This window comes from Cetorhinus maximus, chromosome 3 (genome assembly GCF_964194155.1).
Source record: "Cetorhinus maximus chromosome 3, sCetMax3.hap1.1, whole genome shotgun sequence".
In the NCBI taxonomy this organism is placed as follows: domain Eukaryota; kingdom Metazoa; phylum Chordata; class Chondrichthyes; order Lamniformes; family Cetorhinidae; genus Cetorhinus; species Cetorhinus maximus.
Window position 1 is genome coordinate 70,836,516 of NC_135881.1, and position 21,784 is coordinate 70,858,299.

At 45.5% G+C, this 21,784-nt stretch overlaps 1 protein-coding gene across 6 annotated transcripts in view; it reads left to right on the forward strand.

Moving 5' to 3' along the window:
• Positions 1 to 15,661: 15,661 nt before the first annotated feature.
• tbc1d5 (TBC1 domain family, member 5) overlaps positions 15,662 to 21,784 on the forward strand; it is a 551,970-nt gene continuing 545,847 nt past the window's right edge. For 3 of the 6 annotated variants that reach the window (XM_078538526.1, XM_078538531.1, XM_078538533.1), the window contains exon 1: positions 15,662 to 15,776. The gene's annotated coding sequence lies outside the window, so the exon portion shown is untranslated. The remainder of the gene's footprint in view (positions 15,777 to 21,784) is intronic. The other 3 variants (XM_078538532.1, XM_078538527.1, XM_078538528.1) reach the window with 3 other exon arrangements.

Consider the following 21,784-nt stretch of genomic DNA (forward strand, 5'->3'; position numbering starts at 1 on the left):
TTGGATTTCCAAAAGGTGTTCGATAAGGTACCAACATAAGGCTACTTAATAAGATGAAAGCTCATGGTTTTGGGCGTAGTATATTAGCATGGTTAGAGGATTGGCTAATTAATAATTGGATAAGGGGAGCATTTTCAGGATGGTAACCTGTAACTAGTGGAGTGCCACAGGGATCAGTGCTGGGGCCTCAATTATTTACATAAATTGTAAATTTATTGGCAATGGCAGGAATGGAGGTGAGCCTTCTGACCATGTGACATCACAACCATCTTTTTCTACCTGCCCACCTCAGTTCCGACCTGATCAAGGCCAGGAAACGTGAGCCACAAGTGTTTCAACATTTTTCTGAGGTAACTTTGCTAGAAAAAGAATATAAGTTATTACATTGAAAGAATCAGTTTATTTAGCAAAATCAGCATGCTACACGTGTGACAGATCAAACTTTGCACTTTAAAGTTTTATAATTCATTAATTTTTATTTAATTTAGTAATGTTTTCTAAATCATCATACTCTGGGCAGGATTTTATCAACTTAGTCCCTGCTAGAATGGTCGGACCATTTTTGGGTCAGGAAACCAGAGCCATGGCAGTACTATCCTGCCTCCAAGTTGCTCAACCAATTAGGGAGGGAAGGTGGGATGACATCCATTGAGTAAAAGGAAGGATTTCTAATTAAAGGGACAACCACATGTGTTACAAGGGCTCACCAGCACTTGGATTTGTGAGGCTGCAAAAACACAGGAATGGAGAGGAGATCTGGGAAAGCTGCTCCCCCATGTGCCTCACTCTAATCTGGAAGTCCTGCTGTGGGACCTGAGGGCCTGCAATGAAGTGAGTTCTCCCAAGGACGAGGAGGTGAGGACAGACTCTCTAACCAACCAGGTGTGGATAGAAGTAACCAAGGAAATCAGCAGCAGAAGTGTGGTCCCTCCAAAATGGAAACAGTACAAGAGAATCCAGGGACCTCAGGATGACATGATAGTGAGTGGCATTATACATTCAGAGTCCCGCACTCTGAGGGCAGAATTTTATGTATGACGTGCGGGTGGTGGACCCCACACGTCAGCACTTAAAATGTCACGCGCTGACGTTGGGCGAGCGTCCCGACGTCAGCGTGCGCCATCGCGATATTTAGCTGGGCGGGCGCGCGATGAAGCGCGATGCGCACCTGCCATTAATTAAAGGCCTCGTTAAGGCCCTTAACTTGGCAAGCGCCGATTGTGAGGCGCCCATGCGATCTTTGGCTCGGTCCATGGGCGCAACAGGCAGGCGGGTAAGTGACTTTTTAACAAACCTCATCCACGGGCGAGATATATGGGCTCAGAGGGGTTGTTAATGTTTTATGTGAAGTATTTATTGCAGGAAGTGTTTACTTGCCTGTGAGATTGGTAGCAGTTCAGATCGATTTCCAACAGCTTTCTCTGTACTTTGAAGCTTCAGCTCACCAGTCTGCAGGCAGTAAGCTTTATCGGGCCTGCAGCTTTCCGGAGGCCTCCATTTAGCCTGGGGGTATGGGTTCTGACATCTCCTCTGGAGGCAGCTCCTCTGAGGAGGAAGGGAGGGATAGATTAAGGAGGAGGCCAGGAGTGGACAATCAGCCTCCAGGGGAGCCACCTTTGGGAGGCCAGGCGCAGGCACAAGGGGCGCAGGGCCAAGAGGTTGTCCAAGGTGGAAGGGGCAGCAGAAGACGCCACTATCCTGCTGCCAGGGTATACAGGCAGCAAAGAAGCTACCTCAATATGACTGAGGTGCAGTACCGAAGGATGCTCCGACTGTCAAGGGGGATAGTGAACTATATCTGTCAGATGATTGGCCCTGAGATCTTCCCTAACCGTGTGGGTGGACACCCCATGCCAGCGGCTCTGAAGGTCACAGTTGCCCTCCACTTCTATGCATTTGGCTCCTTCCAGGGCTCGGTGGGTGATCTTTACGGTACCTCCCAATCAGCTGTCCACACTTGTGTCAAGCAGGTTACAGACAGTCTGTTCAGATGTACATTGACCTTCATCCACTTCCGCTGCGACCAGGCAAGTCAGGCACAGTAAGCCGGAGGCTTCGCGGCCATTGATGGCTTTCTCCGCGTCCAGGGTGCTATAGACTGCACACATGTGGCCATCAAGGCACCAGCAAGTGAGCTCGGTGCCTTCGTCAACAGGAAGGGCTTCCACTCCATGAATGTGCAGATAGCGTGTGATCACAGGATGTAGGTTCTGCAAGTTTGTGCAAGGTATCCAGGCAGCTCCCACGATGCCTACATCTTCAGACGCTCCCAGGTGCCGGGGCTCATCAGTGCTCCAGCCCGGCTGGATGGATGGCTGCTGGGTGACAAGGGCTATCCCTTCAGAAGGTGGCTCGTGACGCCTCTCCACCATCCAAGAACAGAAGCTGAGGAGCGCAACAATTGGAGCCATGGCACCACAAGGGCTGTGGTGAAGACAGCCATCGGTCTTCTCAAGATGCACTTCCGATGCCTGGACCGCTCAGGGGCCGCACTCCAGTACCCCCCAGATCGCGTCTCTGTGATAGTGGTAGTCTGCTGCGCTCTGCACAATCTTGCACTGGAAAGGGGGGATACAGTTGACGATGAAGAGCTTGACACAGTGGATGCGGCTGCACATGATGAATCCAGCAGTGGCTCAGAGGATGAGGAAGCACAGGGCGATGATGAGGGGCAGCACGCCGACCCGCATCTACACCAAGGAGGCAGGGACATCCGGGACACTTTAATCCAATGAACCTTCATTTATCTCCTCACACATGGATCTGCAGGACCAGCATTGCCTGGCGCTTCCACACGTGGCACTTAGGTGCTACATCTTCCATTTCATCAGCTGCAACTGAGGACTTAGTACATAAACATCAATGTCCACTCAAACACTCATGATATGTCTGTGAAACAAACAAATGCATCACAAAGGAAACACCCTCAGCCATGGTCACAAATGTGGACTTTATTGCCACAAAAAAAATGAACAAACGTCGCTCTGACGTTGAGAATCAAACATTCCCTGATCTAGGGCCATCACAAAATCACTAGTGACAAACCCGTGGGGTGCCTAACATGCCTTATGCTTACGTTTGTGGGTGCTACTTCTTGGTGCCGCCCCATCGCTCGGAGTGGCTTGTGAGACAGCCTGCTGACTCTGCTGTCCTGTTGGCCTCGATGACCTTGGCGGCCGTCCTCTGGCCCGTGGAGCCTGTGCTGGCCCCACCTGGGAAGGAGTGGCCAGTTCCAGAACCGGCACCTCCACAGTTGTCGCAGCCTCAGCGGATGCAACGGTCACTGGCAGAGGGGCGAAGGAGTTGCTGCCCTCACCTGGAGTGCCCTGAGAGGATCTTGCAGCGCCGACAGGCAGCTGCTGCGCCGACGTGAGCTCACATTCGACCTCCCTGTTCACCGCAGAAGGATGGGCACTGAGCTGGGACACTTGGTGCCCAGAACATCTCCCAGATTGCCAAGGACCACTTATGGCCATTAGCGCTTTGAGGGCTTGCAGGTCAGAGCGTAACCCAATCAGCAGAGTCTCAATCCGACTGAAACCCCTCTCCATGAGAGTCGCCAATCTCTCAATGGAGGAAGCCTGAAGCTCTGTCCTGAGATTCATGCCATCATTGACACTCTGCCTGGATTCCTCCACCACAGAGACCAAGTGAAGCACACCCTCATGCAACCCTGCCAGATGCTGCCGTGTACCCGGCCACTTGTCCTGCAGCTGCTGCATGGCGGACATCTCCAGAGGCACATCATCACTGCCGGACTCAGCTTGTGCCTGGTCCCCTGCAGTCCTCTGGCTGCTTGCGCCATCGGCACTCTTTGTCCATGCCATCTTCTCCAGCGATTGTGAAGTGCCCTCTCTACTGTGCCCCGGGACACTAGCTGACGTTATAATCCCAACCGATGTGGTAGTCACTGCGCTGGTGCCTGGCTCGCTGAAATGATGTGACGCCCCTCAGGTGTGGAGGGGGGGCTCTGGACTTCGTGCTGGCGGCCATGCGATGGTGATGCTGAAATTAACAACAAGGGCAGTGCATCAGTTAGCGTTCAGTCAGTAACACCATTCATCCCTTTCCCCCCCAGGCTCATAATGCGCTCAACCTTTAAGAGCCTAAGGGGACCAACATTGGTGGAGTGGTAAATTGTCAAGAGGAGGCCCAAACATTACACGCGCATACAGACAGGCTGGTCAGATGGCCTAAGGAATGCCACATGGAATGTTATGTAGATAAGTATGTGGTTAAGCACTTGGGTAAGACAAACAGGGTATGGGAACACACGAGAAATGGTTACACCGTGGAAAGTCAGGACGATTACAGGGACCTTGCTGGGCAGGCCCGTTAAGGTAGCAGAACTGGAACATAAGGCGTTTAACAAGTTAAAAGCCAGAGTTGCCTTTATTAGCCGAGGAATAGAATGTAGGAAAAGGGAGGTCATGTTGCAAGTGCAGAAAATGCTGTTGAGGCCACAGCTACACTTCTGCGTTCAATTGTGACCTGTGTTTCATGGGAGGGATGGCATTGGATTCGAGAGAGTGCAGAGGTTCCTGACCAGGATGCATGCTGGCCTGGAGAGTTGGAGGTATGAAGAAACATTGCATACACTTGCGACATTTGCCGTGGAGCACAGGAGGTTGACAGGTCACATTATTGACCTTCATACCGTTGTGAGGGGCATAGACCGGGTGGACAGAAGGAAACATTTCCCCTTGGCACAGGGATGACTAACATGATGGCATTTATTTAAGTTGAGTGCCATGAGGTTGACAGGTGAGGTGCTGAGGACCTTTTGGACAGAATAATGTGGGACGCAGTGGCTGAAAGGGTGGTGGAGGTACAAACCCTCATAAGATGCAATAAGTATTTGGATGTGCAGCAGCGATGCCATGGCATGTTAGGCCATGGGGATAGTGGTCACAAAAGGGATGAGGCGACTTTGGAAGGTACTAGAGACGCGCATCCTCAAGGGGCCGAGGGACCTTTGTGTACGACCCACACGTCTGACTGTATCAGTCTGTGAATGAGCAGTGTTGCAGCATTAACGATTGCAGCAATCATCAGTGCTTTGGATGGTGCAAAGACAGAGTGGATGGGACTGTGGGCCTCAAATACCTGGCCGCTGCACCCCAGCCTCACCGACACCTGCTGACCTGGCTACTTACCTCCTCCCCAGCTCCATGGCCTGTTCCTCATATGTGGTGAGGCGCTGCAGCACGGCGTGGCCACCACCAGTCTGCAAATGCTCCCGGCTGTTGTGTTCTGATTTTGCCTGCAGAACAGAGAAGAGCATTTATTGGGGCTGATCGCTCATGTACTCTGCACGCGCACGCCAACCACAGTGGCCCATCTGAGGCCTCCAGCGGCTCCTGTCCACACTACTGGTGATCAGTCACCAGAAAATAGTACGGCTGCTCCCAACCCCCTCCCCCAATGGCCACCTTGGACACATTTGGCGTCCATCACTTTCAATAACACATGGGTCTTAGCGCCCATGGCAAGGAGGCGCAACTAGGTGCGGCGCCAAGGCCAGCAGATGGCTCTTGGCCACGACACCTTGAGGCTCCCCTTCCACCATCTCATCACCATCAATAAGACATGTGTTGGAGTTCTGAGTATTTGTCTAGCTGCCTCCCCTGCAGGTTGCCCCCAGACTACTCAAATGCGACAAACACCAACATATGCTGCAGGGAGAACCCATCTTAACCTCAGCCACTAAGGCTAAGGTAAGCATGGTCACTATCTGTTTGCCCACCCAGCATGCGCCAAATGTCCAATGCAGTAACGACACTAAAACATGGGGGGGGACCTCAAAGGCTAAGGCTACCTGCTGGGTAAAATGGCCAAGGCCGACATGGTACTCACCCTTCCAGAGCGCAACAAATCATTGAAGGGTTTGCAGCACTGGGTCCCTGTGCGCCGCACAGCATCTTGAGAGTTCACGACCTCTGCCACCTCCTGCCAGGCCTGCTTGGTAACGTGGGGACCCTCCTCCTCCCATCCTCAGGAAACAAGACCTCCCGACGTTCTGCAACCTCTTCGAGGAGGGCAGCAAGGCAGGCATCAGAGAACCGAGGGGCACATTGGCTCCCCCACTGGCCTACCCTGCAGCCTGCCCCCCTCCTCCTTCTCTGCCCTGTCCTCCTCTAGAGCCCACTGTGCAGACTGGTTGCTGGCCATGGTGAACAGCCCAAAGGAGGCTGCCAGGCCTTTCTTTATACAGACTGCCGGTTCCCCATTGGAGCCGGCGGTCTGTACACGCCCGCCGCACATTTGAAATTCCCGCTGTACACGGGAGTCTGCAACGCGCTGGGTGGGCCTTAATTGGCCCGTCTGTGCAAAATGGCGGCGTGACCCGTTTCGCCGGCGGAGATCGGCTACGCACCCACCGCTGATTGGGTCGGGCTCGCCCACCCAACAAACATAAAATTCTGCCCTGAGTGTCACAGTGTTCTCCTGCACATTACTTCTCAGGACCACATGCCTTGTAGATCCATCATTCCTCTCTTTGCAGGCACCTTACATCCCCAACTGAGCACTCATCCTCAACCTACTGCCCTTTCGCACTCATGCCTCACAGTCATCCTCCACAAATGGTGTTCTTCGTCCCCCTCCACACAAGCCATTATGAAAATTTGCAAAGAGTTATGCAAAGAAATTACAGAGGGGTGCAAGAATTACAGAGCAATTATAATGGGGGACTTTAATTATTAAAATATAGACTGGGATACGAATAGTGAAAAGGAACAAGAGGTGTGAGAGTTTCTGGAATGTGTTCAAGATAATTTTCTGCAGCAGTATGTTTCTGTTGCAGTGACAGGGCAGACACTGTTGGACCTGGTTTGGGGAATGAGTTAGTCTAAGTGAATCAAATATCAGTGGGAGATTATTTAGCGGACAGTGATTATTACATCATGGGATTTAGGCTGGCCATGGAAAAATACAAGGAAAAATCCAGGGCATGGATAATTAATTGGGGGAAAGCCAACTTCAATGGGATGAGACGCATCTGAGTCAAATGAGTTGGAAACAAATGTTGGCAGAAAAGACGGTGGCTGAACAATGGGCTACCTTCATAGATAAAGTATTGCAGGCAATGTCAAGGTATATTCCCTTGAAGGGGAAAGGCAGGACAAATAAATCCAGAGCGCCCTGGGTGACGAGAATGATAGTGGTGAAGATGAAAAGGAAGAAGTGCGCAAATGACAGATGTCAGGTAGAAAATACAATGGAGAATCGGGCTGAATACAGAAGGACCAGAGGGGAAGTGAAAAAACTAATAAGAAAAGCAAGGAGAGAGCATATAAAGAGACTGTCAGTTAACATAAAAGGGAATCCCAAGGTCTTCTATCAGCATATAAATAATAAAAGGGTAGTAAAAGAAAGAGTAGGGTGGATTAGGAATACAAAAAAGGGCTTGAATGTAGAGGCAGGAGAAAAAGCGGAGGTATTAATTGAGTACTTTGCAACTGTCGTTACAAAGGAAGATGCTGCCCAGGTCGAGGTGGATAGGACTGGTACACTAGAAGAAGTTACAATTGAGAGTTGGGAGGTGTTAGAAAGGCCACCTTTATATAAAATAGATAAGGCACCAGGACTGGGTGAGAATCATCCAAGGGTACTGAGGGAAGTTAGGGTGTAAATTGCAGAGGCACTAGTGATAATCTTCCAGTCTTCTTTAGACACAGGGGAGGTGCCACCCCTGTGAGAATTGTGAATGTTACACCTGTGTTCAAAAAGGGGTGCAAGAATAAAGCCAGCAAATATGACCAGTTAGTCTGATTTTGATGGCAGGGAAACTTCTGGAAACTATATTTCGGGGCAAAATCAATAATCACTTAGACAAGTACGGGATAATTAAGGAAAGCCAGCATGAATTCATTAAGGGAAAATCATATTTAACTGATTTAACTGAAAGCAAAACCTTTGAATATTTTTAAGGCAGAGCTTTGCTGGAGTTTTTTGTGGAGGTAATAGAGAAGGTTGATAAGGGAAACACTGTTGATGTGGTGCATACGGATTTTCAAAGGCAACAGATTTCTGAGCAAGATTCTAGCTCATGGGATAAAAGGGACAGTAGGCATTTGGATAAGAAATTGGCTGAGTGACAGGAAATAGTGAGTAGTGATAAATGGTTGTTTTTCAGATTGGAGGAAGGTTTGTGGTGGAATTCCCCAGGGGTCAGTGTTGGGACCCTTGTTCTTCCTGATATACATTAATGATCTAGACGACGGTGTTCAGGGCATGATTTCAAAATTTGCAGATGATACCGAAGATTGGAAACGTTGTCAACTGAAATGAGGGTAGTCTTGAACTTCAAAAGGACATAGACATGTTGGTGGATTGGGCAGAAAAGAGACAGATGAAGTTCAATGCAAAGAAGTGTGAGGTGATTCATTTTGGCAGCAAGTATATGGAGAGACAGTGTAAAATAAAGGGAGAAACTCTAAAGGAGGTGCAGGAACAGAGGGACCTCGGTGTATATGTGCATAAGTCATTGAAGGTGGCAGGGCATGTTGAGAGAGCAGTTAATAAAGCATATAGTATCTTCAGCTTTATTAACAGAGGTGTTGAGTACAAAAGTAAGGAGGTCATGTTGAACTAGTATGAGACACTAGTTAGGCCTCATCTGGAGTACTGCGTCAGGTCTGGGCGTTATACTTGTGGAAGGATGTGAAGGCATTAGAGAGAGTACAGAGGAGATTTAGAAGAATGATTCCAGATATAAAGAACTACGAACATACAAATAAAAGAATTAGGAGCAGGAGTAGGCCACTCGGCACCTCGAGACTACTCCGCCATTCAATAAGATCATGGCTGATTTGAATGTAACCTCAACCCCACATTCCTGCCTACCCCCGATAACCTTTCACTGCCTTGTTAATCAAGAACCTATCTAGCTCTGCCTTAAAAATATTCAAAGGGTTTGCTTCCACCACCTTTTGAGGAAGAGAGTTTCAAAGGCTCACAACTCTCTGTGGGAAAAAATTTCTCCTCACCTGTCTCAAATGAGCGACCCCTTATTTTTAAACAGTGACTCCTAGTTCTCCCACAACAGGAAATATCCTCTCCACATCCACCCTGTCAAGACCCTTCAGGATCTTAAAGGTTTCAATTAAGTCGCCTCTTAATCTTCCAAATTCCAGCGGATTCAAGCCTGACCTGTCCAACCTTTCCTCATTAGACAACTCGCCCATCCCTGGTCTAGTAAACCTTCTCTGAACTGCTTTTAATGCATTTGCACCTTTCCTTAAATAAGGAGACCGGTACTGTACAAAATATTCTAGATGTGGTCTCACCAATGCCCTGTACAACTGAAGCATGAGCTCCCTACTTTTGTAATCAATTCCCCTCACAATAAATAATAACATTCTATTAGCTTTCCTAATTACTTGTTGTACCTGCATACTAACCTTTTGTGGTTCATGCATTAGGACACCCAGTTCCCGCTGAATCTCACAGCTCTGCAATCTCTCACCATTTAGATAATATGCTTTTTTATTCTTCCTGTCAAAATGAAAGATTTCACATTTTCCCACATTATGCTCCATTTACCAGATCTTTACCCAACCTTGAATTAAAACCCAATCGTCCTTTAGGGAAGGAAGTCTGTCATTCTTACCTGGTCTGGCCTACATGTGACTCCAGGCCCACGGCAATGTGGTTGATTCTTAATGCCCTAGCAAACCACTCAGTTGTATCAAACTGATAAGAAGTTTAAAACAAATGAAATAAGACCTGGGAACGACAACAAACTTAACCCTGTCAATCCTGCAAAGTCCTCCTTGCTAACATCTGGGAGTTTGTGCAAAAACTGGGAGAGCTGTCTCACAAACTAGGCAAGCAACAGCCTGACATAGTTATACTCACAGAATCATACCCAGACACCACCGTCACCGTCCCCGGGTATGTCCTGTCCCACTGGCAGGACAGATCCAGCAGAGGTGGCAGCACAGTGGTGTACAATTGGGAGGGAGTTGTCCTGGGAGTCCTCATGAGATCTAATAGCATCAGGTCAAACATGGGCAAGGAAACCTCCTGCTGATTACCATGTACTGCCCTCCCCACTCAGATGATGAATCAGTACTCCTCCATGTCGAACACCACTTGGAGGAAGCAGTGAGCGTGGTAAGGGCACAAAATGTACTCTGGGTGGGGGACTTTAATGTCCATCACCGAGTTGTCGGTAGCACCATCACAGGCTGGGCTGGCATAGTCCTAAAGGACATAGCTGCTAGACTGGGTCTGCGACAGGTGGAGAGGGAACCAAGAGGGAGAAACATACTTCACCTCATCCTCACCAACCTGCCTGCTGTAGATGCATCTGTCCATGACAGTATAGGTAGGAGTGACCGTCTGTCATGAAACTAACATATAATTTTCATATTTTCCTGGTTCATTGTGAAGTAGGTTTATGGAGGTAAGTATAGTTGGATCTGTGTGTGATTTACTTACATTTGGAGTCAAGTAGACTGCAAGTTTAAATCATCAAAAGAAGCTAGGTGCTTGACCACTAATGAGTAAACATGGATGCTGGCTTAGCATGTAAGGTGTGAAGGGAATTTGCCTTTTTAGATAAATGAAGGGATTGTTGGATTTCAATGGAATGTTTACAACTAGCCAGATAAGCAAGGCATGTGTTCATTTTTCCCAAAGGTAACTGACAATATATGGTGGCAACATGAAAGTTTTTATATTGTGAGGAAGATACAGTTTCAGAGACACATGGAACAATAGAATTTACATATTAAAAAGAAAGAAACATACATAAAAGAAGGTTATGTGTCAGAAAGCCATGTAAGATCTAACAGGAGTGTAAGAAACCTGAATGAAGCCCCCAGAATTTGTGCATGAGTCTGCTATGCAATGGAACTGAAGTTGGGGAAAAGCCATTTGGAATTCCACTGTCCAGGGTATTGGGTATCAAACTTGCTGAGTTTGTTTTAAATCTAAAATCTATTTTTTGGACCGTTGCCTTAAAGGGAGTGTAATTGGGTGTCAGGCTAATTAGAAATTTTAGGAATTATTGTATTAGTAAGTAATTTGTAGTCTTAAGAGCTTGAAATCTTTCATATTTTGTTAATATATATTGTAATTTTAATTTTAAAAATCTCTAAAGGTCTTGGTGAACTTAAAACTTCTGAATTCAGTGTACACACCTTGTAATAAATACAAATTGCAAAACCGTTGTGCTAGCCCGACCAAGTTTCCCTTGTGGATTAGATCCGCTTTGCACACATCTGCCATGTCATAACACCACCATACAGTCCTTGTGGGGCAAAGTCCCATTTTCACATTGAGGATACCCTCCATCATGTTGTTTGGCACTACCGCCATCCTAAATGGGATAGATTTGGAACAGATTAACAACTAGAGACTGGGCATCCATGAAGCGCTGTGGGCCATCAGCAGCAGCAGAACTGTACTCCACACAATCTGTAACCTCAAGGCCCAGCATATCCCCCACTCTACCATTATCACCAAGCCAGGGGATCAACCCTGGCTCAATGAAGAGTGCAGGAGCACATGCCAGAAGCAGCACCAGGCATACCAAAAAATGAGGTGTCAACCTGGTAAAGTTAAAACACAGGATTACTTGCATGCCAAAATGCAAAAGCAGCAAGTGATTGAGCCAAGTGATTCCACAACCAACGGATCAGATCTAAGTTCTGCAGTCCTGCCACATCCAATTGTGAATGGTAGTGTACAATTAAACAACCCACTGGAGGAGGAAGTTCCACAAATATCCCCATCCTCAATGATGGAGGAGCCCAGCACATCAGTGAATTCGCAACAATCTTCAGCCAGAAGCGCCCAGTTGATGATGCATCCTGGCCTCCGCCAGAGGTCCCCAGCATCACAGATGCCAGTCTTCAGCCAATTTCATTCACTCCACATGATGTAAGAAACGGCTGAGAGCATTAAATACTGCAAAGACTATGGGCCCTGACAATATTCCAGCAATAGTACTGAAGGCTTGTGCTCCAGAACTGCTGCACACCAAGCCAAGCTGTTCCAGTACAGCTACAACACTGGCATCTACCCCGCAATGTGGATAATTGCCCAGGTATGTCCTACACACAAAAAGCAGGACAAATCCAACCCAGCCAATTACCGCCCCATCAGTCTACTCTCGATCATCAGTAAAGTAATGGAAGGGGTCACCAACAGTGCTATCAAGAGACACTTGCTTAGCAATAACCTGCTCACTGATACTCAGTTTGGGTTCTGCCATGGTCTTCAGCTTCTGATCACATTTCAGCCTTGGTTCAAACATGGGCAAAAGAGCTGAACCCAAGAGGTGAGGTGAGAGTGACTGCCCTTGACATCAAGGCAGCATTTGAGCGATTGTGGCATCAAGGAGCCCTAGCAAAACGGGAGTCAATGGAAATCTGGGGGAAAACTCTCCTCTGAGTCATACTCAGCACAAAGGAAGGTGGTTGTGGTTGTTGGAAGTCAATCATCTCAGTTCCAGGACATCAAAGCAAGAGTTGCTCAGGGTAGTGTCCTAGGCCCAACCATCTTCAGCTGCTTCATCAAAGACCTTCCTTCCATCATAAGGTCAGAAGTGGGGATGTTCGCTGATGATTGCACAATGTTCAACACCATTCATGACTTCTCAGATACTGAAGCAGTCTATGTTCAAATGCAGCAAGACCTGGACAATATCCAGACTTGGGCTGACATGTGGCAAGCGACATTTGCACCACAGAAGTGCCAAGCAATGACCATCTCCAACAAGAGAGAATCTAACCATCACCCCTTGACACTCAATGGCATTACCATCACTGAATCCCCCACTATCAACATCTTGGAGGATACCATTGACTAGAAATGGAACTGGACTAGCCACACAAATACTGTGGCTACAAGAGCAGGTCAGAGGCTAGGAATACCACGACGAGTAACTCACCTCTTAAACTCCTGAAAGCCTGTCCACCATCAACAAGGCACAAGTCAGGAGTGTGATGGAATACTCCCCACTTGCCTGAATGAGTGTAGCTCCAACAATAGTCAAGAAGCTTGACACCATCCAGGACAAAGTAGCCCGCTTGATTGGCACCCCTTACACAAACATTCACTCTCTCCACCACCAAGCCTTCTCCATCCTTACTTGGAAATATACCACCATTCCTTCACTGTCTCTGGAACTGACTCCTGGAACTGTGGGTGTACCTACACCACATGGACTGCAGCGGTTCAAGAAGGCAGCTCACCTCCACCTTCTCAAGGGCAGTTAGGGATGGGCAATAAATGCTGGCCTTGCCAGCAACACCCACACCCCATAAATGAATAAAAAAATTCTTTGAGCAGTGATTTCTAGTTCCAACCAGGGAGAAGGCTATATTAGAAATAAAAATAAAAATAAAAATAAAAATACCTGGAAAAACTCAGCAGGTCTGGCAGCATCTGCGGAGAGGAACACAGTTAACGTTTCGAGTCCATATGACTCTTCAACAGAACTAAGTAAAAATAGAAAAGAGGTGAAATATAAGCTGGTTTGGGGGGGGGGGGGGGGGGTGCGCAGAGCTGGATAGAGGGCCAGTGATAGGTGGAGATAGCCAAAAGATGTCGTAGACAAAAGGACAAAGAGGTGTTGAAGGTGGTGATATTATCTAAGGAATGTGCTAAATAAGGCTAGAAAGCAGGACAAGCAAGGTACAGATAGCCCTTGTGGGGGTGGGTTGGGGTGAAGGGAAGGGATCAAAATAGGTTAAAAGGTAGAGATAAAACAATGGATGAAAATACATTTAAAAATAATGGAAATAGGTGGGAAAAGAAAAATCTATATAAATTATTGGGAAAAAAAGGGGGGATCGGAAAGGGGGTGGGGATGGAGAAGAGAGTTCATGATCTAAAATTGTTGAACTCAATATTCAGTCTGGAAGGCTGTAAAGTGCCTAATCGGAAGATGAGGTGCTGTTCCTCCAGTTTGCGTTGAGCTTCATTGGAACAGTGCAGCAGGCCAAGGATGGACATGTGGGCATGAGCGCAGGGTGGAGTGTTGAAATGGCAAGCGACAGGGAAGTCTGGGTAATGCTTGCGGACAGACCGAAGGTGTTCTGCAAAGCGGTCACCCAGTCTGCATTTGGTCTCTCCAATGTAGAGGAAACCGCATTGGGAGCAACGAATGTAGTAGACTAAATTGAGGGAAGTGCAAGTGAAATGCTGCTTCACTTGAAAGGAGTGTTTGGGCCCTTGGACGGTGAGGAGAGGGGAAGTAAAGGGACAGGTGTTGCACCTTCTGCGGTTGCATGGGAAGGTGCCGTGGGAGGGGGTTGAGGTGTAGGGGGCGATGGAGGAGTGGACCAGGGTGTCCTGGAGGGAACGATCCCTGCGGAATGCCGCCAGGGGGGGTGAAGGGAAGATGTGTTTGGTGGTGGCATCATGCTGGAGTTGGCGGAAATGGCGGAGGATGATTCTTTGAATTCGGAGGCTGGTGGGGTGATAAGTGAGGATAAGGGGGATAAAAACAAAAAGCTAAAAGCTACTGCGGATGCTGGAGATCCTATCATGGTTCTTGGAGGGAGAGGAAGGTGTGAGGGCGGATGCGTGGGAGATGGGCCGGACAGGGTTGAGGGCCCTGTCAACCACCGTGGGTGGAAAACCTCGGTTAAGGAAGAAGGAAGACATGTCAGAGGAACTGTTTTTGAAAGTGGCATCATCAGAACAGATGCGACGGAGGCGAAGGAACTGAGAGAATGAGATGGAGTCCTTACAGGAAGCGGGGTGTGAGGAGCTGTAGTCGAGGTAGCTGTAGGAGTCTGTAGGCTTGTAATGAATATTGGTGGACAGTCTATCACCAGAAATTGAGACAGAGAGGTCAAGGAAGGGAAGGGAAGTGTCAGAGATGGACCATGTGAAAATGATGGAAGAGTGGAAATTGGAAGCAAAATTAATAAATTTTTCCAGGTCCAGAAGGCCATATTAGACCTGGTAATGTGCAATGAGACAGGATTAATGAATGACCTCATAGTAAATGAACATCTAGGCAACTGTGATCATATTATAGAATTTCACATTCAGTTCAAGGGTTAGAAGTGTGGTTCTAAGACTGGTGTTTTGTTATGAATGCTAAGCGCATGCAGAGGCAGAGCCTTTAATTCTGTCTTTTCTTTTTACCATTCTCGCGAACCCTGGTCTTATCCACTAGTGCTTAAGTTTAAATGTTCTGCCCTTCCTCTGACACTCTGGTGATCATTACCCATATCGCGACACTGCTCTATTGCTTTGTCCTTTCTTTTTCGTGTCTTAAACTTAAATAAAGGCAATTTAAAGACAAGGGTATGATAAGAGTTGCCTAAGCTGAGCTGACTAAAGTCAAGCGGCCCCCAGCCCCAACAGTCACATGTAAGCATAAAATATACGTTACATAACATAAAAATATACACTTTTCAGGGAAGTGAGATGCAGATTTTTTGGTGTTGCGCTTTCGCTGGGCACAGTAACTATCCAGAGGTGTCTCCTGACTATTCTTGTACAAGACAGCGGACCAGTACACAACTCGTTATTCAACTCGAGTACAGCTCCATGCTCCTTGATGGAGAGAGTACGCAGGCGTTGCGCAGCTTGGCTGGTGGTAGGGCGGGGGTGGTGTGGTCAGTGTGTGCGCGCGCGCGCGCGGGATTGCGCAGGCGTGCCATTACGCCTGCAGCCGGCATTGGTTGTCTGTCGGGAGTGCGCAGGCGTGTTGAGGGTTGGCTGGCTCGTGACAGCGGCGCGGGGCTTCAGTCGCCTGTCAGTGGGACGGGGTTGGAGGAGGCGGAGTCCGTGCGGCGGACCAGGTAAACAAACAATAGCACCTGCTGCCTCAGAGGGGCTGGCTCCCTGGGGGATGGAGATGGGGTCTTACACAGCCCTAGGCTCTGAGTGTCCCATGACATATTGTCAGGCCTAGAACTAAAGGCTTTTACTGAGGTCGAGTAAAACCTGAGGTGAGCTCTGAAGATAAGAGGTCCTGCTTGGTTCCAACCACCAAGGACTTTATAGTCTTTCTCGGTGAATGATGAGGCCTTGATTTATTGAGGATGACATTAACTTGCACAGGTATGGGGGGCGGGATTTCAACTGAAACTGGAAGAAAATAAACTTTAACCAGCTTCCCCTTCCTATTGCTTTCTCTGGCTGCAATTGCTTTGAGTAAGGAAGTGTTTTTTGAAGAAGGTTAAATTAATCAGAATATGAACCTAGTGAAATGTCTAAAGCAAGTGAAATAAATTAACTGAAATATATCTGCAGTTTGAAATGAATATGCTCAAAATATATGCATAACGTTGAAAACGTTTTGTATAAACAAACTAACTTTCAAATGTCAGTTCATTTTCATTAGTAGAGTTGTGTTTTGAGACACAGGGGCACATACAAAAATAAGTCTCCTTTCAAAGAAGTGAAATTTATTTTATATCAAATGAATTGCGTTAATTGAAAAGAACACTTTAAAACTTAACTATTTATATTCCGATTTCAGCTTAACCTGTACTGTAGAAATTAAGCTACAGTACTTTGATAGTGTTTGTATACCATAGTTATGGAACAAATTTGCCTTTTGTTCCTGTAGTCTGATGGAAGCTACCATTGCATTATCACACTTCAGTTGTGTTCTATAGCATATAATTAGTTAACAGGGTATGGTAGAGAACAATTATTATGAACAACATGCTGGATGTAGACATTGTAACTGCAATTTAAATGTAACTGCACTGCAAATGAGGAACATTGTGCTTTGCAGTTGTAGCAGTTAACCAACTAGATTAAAAAACTGATTTGGTATCTCATCGAGTAGCAACATTACCAAGTGTCATATTATGTTACTCTATGATGCTGGATAATGGGGATACTGTAGGTAGGTTATGTTATGTGCACATCCTTTGGGCATAAAACTTTAAGTAGCAATAGTGGATCTCTTCATATTGTACACATAAGACACCTTTCTGGATTTTGTGTTTGAAAGCATTGCATCAACTTTTCAACATTTAGATTTGGAAATTGAGCCACCCACTCAAGGACATCAAATCCTTGAGCGGGTGCAAAGGAATTTTGCTAGAATCGTACCATGATGAAGGATGTTAGTTAAGTGGAGAAACTAGAGAATCTGGGATTGTCCTCCTTAGAGCAGAAAAAGTCAATTGGAGATTTAATAGAGGTGTACAAAAGTTATGTGGAATTTTGATAGAATAACTGAGGATAAATTATTTCCACTGACAATTCATGCAGTGAATTGTTATGAGTTGGATTGTATTACCTGAAAATGTATTGGCAGATGATTCAAAAGTAACTTTTAAAAGGGAATTAGATATACAGTCGCCATCACTTCTGAATGTAGGTTCATATGAATGACGTTTGCCTGCTCTATGCAGTAGCCAGTGGAACAAACTAATTTTTAAGAAGCATGGAACTTTTGACTGTTCCCCTTCTTCTGCTTCCAGCCACTACAAAAGAAAGCAATTAAATATGATTGCTTTACATGTTTCTTGTGAATACTTTAATATTAAATTCTTCTGCATGCTTTTTTAAATGCAAGCTTTAACCTGGTTGGACAATATGCCCCAAAAGTCAGATGCACCAAATCTCACTTATTAGGAGTGACAGTTACTTACAACTTATTTTCTTCTGTGTTTTAATCATATATTGCAAAATATTTCTTGCTACTGACAGGCTATACAGTGTGGAAACTTTTCACCTTATTAAGGTATGAAGAGCTGATGGGGCTGAAATATGCAGCAGTCTGGTCAGTTTCACCTCTGGTGAGTTTTCCACTATAGCAGATAAATGCACCTTGTGTTTCAGCTGGCTGTAACGGAAGGTGCCTTTCTTTGTTATTCATTTGTGACAGGAATCACAGGAGTTTTAAAGGCCATGTGGGTGGCTGGAAGGACTTAATGACAGGCAATCTCACTTTAACAAAGTGTAAACAGTTGTTTGAACTGCCCAAGATAGTTGATGCCCTTAGTTTATGTGATGCCTTTGTAACTGACGTCTATTTTAATAGTTAGTGCCATTTGTCCAATATAAAAGACTACCTGGGGCCAATGGGGATGGTGTAAATGAGGGAACCATACAGTTGAAAAGGAGAACTTTTCAGGGCTGTCAGAAAAGAGCATGGGAGTAGAACTAATTGGAAATAAAACCGGAAAATGCTGAAAATACTCAGGCATGTGTGAAGAGAGAAAGAGTGTGAATGCTGAGGTTGATGACGTTTAATCAGAATTGGGAGTACTTATATATACTTATATATGTAACAGTTTTTAATCAAGGCAGGGAAAAGGGGGAGGAAAGAGAAAAAAAGGTCTGTGATAGGGTGGAAGGCAGGAGAGATTAAATTGCAAAAGGGTTGATGGTGCAAGGAAAACGGAGATGGTAATGAAATAAAAGATGTGTCTAGAGGAGGTGTACATGGGAAAAACAGAATCATCAACAGTTACCATCCAAAAAAAATGGGGACACAGGTTATGATCTCAAATTTCTCAACTTGAGTCCGGAAGGCTGTACAATACCGAGAAAGAGGAGGTTCTGTTGCTCGAGCTTATGAGGACACTACATTATCTTTCAGGTGAGCACTTTACAGCCTTCTGGATTCAGCATCAAGTTCAACAATCCTCTTTTTTCTTTCTCGTGGTTTTTTTTTAATGGCAGCTATTGGTGACAATTTTGCTTTTCCCATCTACACCTACTCTAGACTTTTGTTGCTTGTATCATTACCATCCCCTTTTGCCTTGTACCATCACCTGTTTTGTCATTTAATCTCTCCTGCCTTTCACCCTACTAAAACCCTTCCCTTTTGTTCTCTCCTCCCCTTCTCCCCACTTCTTTTCCTGCCATGCATAAAACTGTTTCATCCATGCATAAGAACATAAAAAATAGGAGCAGGAGTAGACCATACGGCTTGTTGACTCTGCCCTGCTATTCAGTATGATTGTGGCTGATCTTTGGCTGCAACTCCACTTCCCTGCCATATCGCTTGATTGCCTGGGAGACCGAACATCTGTTTAGCTTAACCTTAAATATATTCAGCGATGGAACATCTACAACCCTCTGGGTAGAGAATTACAAAGATTCACAACCCTCTTGAGTGAAGAAATTTCTCCTCACCTCAGTCCTAAATGATCGGTCCCTTATACTGAGACTGCCCCCATGTTCTAGATTCCCCAGCCAGGGGAAACAACCTTTCAGTGTCTACCCTGTCAAACCCCTTCATAATATTGTATGCTTCAATGTCATCACCTCACGTTCTTCTGAACTCCAGAGAATAGAGACACAATTTACTCAGCCTCTCATCATAGGGCAACTCTCTCATCCCAAGGATGAATCTGATGAACCTTCACTGTACTGCCTCCAGTGCAAGTATAAATACTCCCAGTTCTAACAAAAGGTCATAGACCTGAGAGGTTAGGTCTCTGCAGGGACTGCTAGTGCTGCTGAATATTTCCAGCTTTTTCTGTCTTTATTTTAGTCTCCCAGCATTGGTAGTATTTTGCTGTAGAATTAATTAATTATCTGTTTCAAAGAATCAACATGGCCTGAAAGGCTCTCTTCTGTGCCAGAGAATCCCATTATTTTTAGGAGTTGATCATAATAAAGGTTCAGATGTATTTTTTCAGACATATAGGCCATTAGAAAATATACGATGCCTTTCAAAATTGTTTGAATAGTATCAACATAAAATTGAAAAGCCCAGAACCTACTTTATTTCCTAATTCAAACGTGTATTTCCTAATTCAAACATGTATTTCCTGCAAGAAAATCATACAGTGAAGTAATTTGATTTGGGCAGTCTGCCTCTTGAGTTATTTTACTGCATAATGGAAGATTTTTGACCCTACAGGGCAGTTCATGCCTTTTGGGTTATTGTAAATTACTTGTGTTAGTTAATTGCAAGATTACACTAATTACATTAACTTCAGTGGTGGGCAAGATTCTAGAAACAATTATTTGGGATAGAATTAGTAGTCACATGGAAAAATATAGGTTGATAAGGAAGAGCCAGCATGAATTTTTAAAGTGGAAATCATGTTCAACTAACTTGCTGGAATTTTTTGAAGAGGTAACAGAAAAGGTCGATGAGGGTAATGCTGTTGATGTGGTGTACATGGACTTTGAAAAGGCATTTGGCACAGTGCCACTCAACCGACTTGTGAGAAAATTTATTGCTCATGGAATAAAAGGGACAGTAGCAACATGGATACAAAATTGGCTGAAAAATAGGAAGCAGAGAATAACAGTCAATGGATATTTTCTGGGCTGGAGGAAGGTTTGTAGTGGAGTTCCCCAGGGGTTGGTATTGGGACCCTTGCTTTTCCTGAAATATACTAAAGATCTAGGTCTTGGTGTGCAGGGGACAATTTCAAAGTTTGCGGATGATACAAAGCTTGGGAGTGTTGTGAACTACAAGGAGGATGGTGTAGAACTTAAAGAGGACATAGACACGTTTGTGGAGTGGGCAGAGAAGTGTGAGGTGTCAAATTTGGTAAGAAGAATATGGACAGACAATTTAAAATAAGGGGTGACATTTTTAAGGGGGTGCAGGAGCTCAAAGACTTGGGTGTATATGTGCATAGATCTTGAAGGTGGCAGGACAGGTGGAGAGAGCAGTTAATAAAGCATATAGTATCCTGGGCTTTATTAATAGGGGCATAGAGTACAAGAGCAAGGAGGTTATGCTGAATTTATATAAGACACTCGTTAGACCTCAGCTGGAATATTGTGTACAGTTCTGGCCGCCACATTATAGGGAGGATGTGAACACGTTGGAGAGTGTGCAGAAAAGGTATACAAGAATGGTTCCAGGGATGAGAAACTTCAGCTATGAGGATAGATTGGAGAGGTTGGGACTATTCTCCTTGGAGAGAAGGTGGCTAAGATGAGATTTGATAGAAATGTTAAAAATCATTGGGCTGGACAGAGTAGATAGGGAGATCTGTTCCCACTCGTAAAAAGATCAAGAACAAGAGGGCACAGATTTAAAATGATTTGCAAAAGAAGCAAATGTGATGTGAGAAAAAACTTTTTCACACAACGAGTGGTTCAGGTCTGGAATGCACTGCCTAGAAGTGTGGTGGAGGCAGGTTCAATCAAGGCATTCAAGAGGGCATTAGATGATTATTTGATTAGAAACGATGTGCAAGGGTACGGGGAAAAGGCAGTGCAATGGCGCTAGGTCATAATGCTCATTTGGAGAGTCAGTGTGGACATGATGGGCCGAATGGCCTCCTGTGCTGTTAAAATTCTGTGATTCTGTGATAAATTCAATGGCCTGCATATTTTGTTCATGGTGATGAAATACTGCAGTATATCAAGACTATATTTTCAATAATTGGTACTGTGTTGAACGTAGATGTCAAAGATAAAGGATATGGGCATTCTTATGGTTATTAAGAATACGCCTTGAGGTTATGTCAAAGGCTTTTTTCTAATATAGCATTTATTAATGTAAAAGTCTAATTAGTATAAATTACTTTGTAGTTTTATTTCTTGAAGGAGTCTATAGTATATTTTTATTAGTATTAATAACAGATTAATCATTTTAGATGGCTATTCAGTTCTGAACTTAATTTGACCATTGGAAATTAAGTTTTTCTTTTGGTCCCACCACCCCCCTTGCTGCCCAGCTGCATGTTTCTATATAGCAAAACCACATTTCCATGATTTACCAGTGCTGCCACAAATTGCCAGGCAGGGTTAACAACCGCGCCCCCCCCCCCCCCCCCCCCCCCTAAATCAGCTTATATTTCACCCCTTTCCTATTTTTACTTAGTTCTGTTGAAGGGTCATGAGGACTCGAAATGTCAACCGTGCT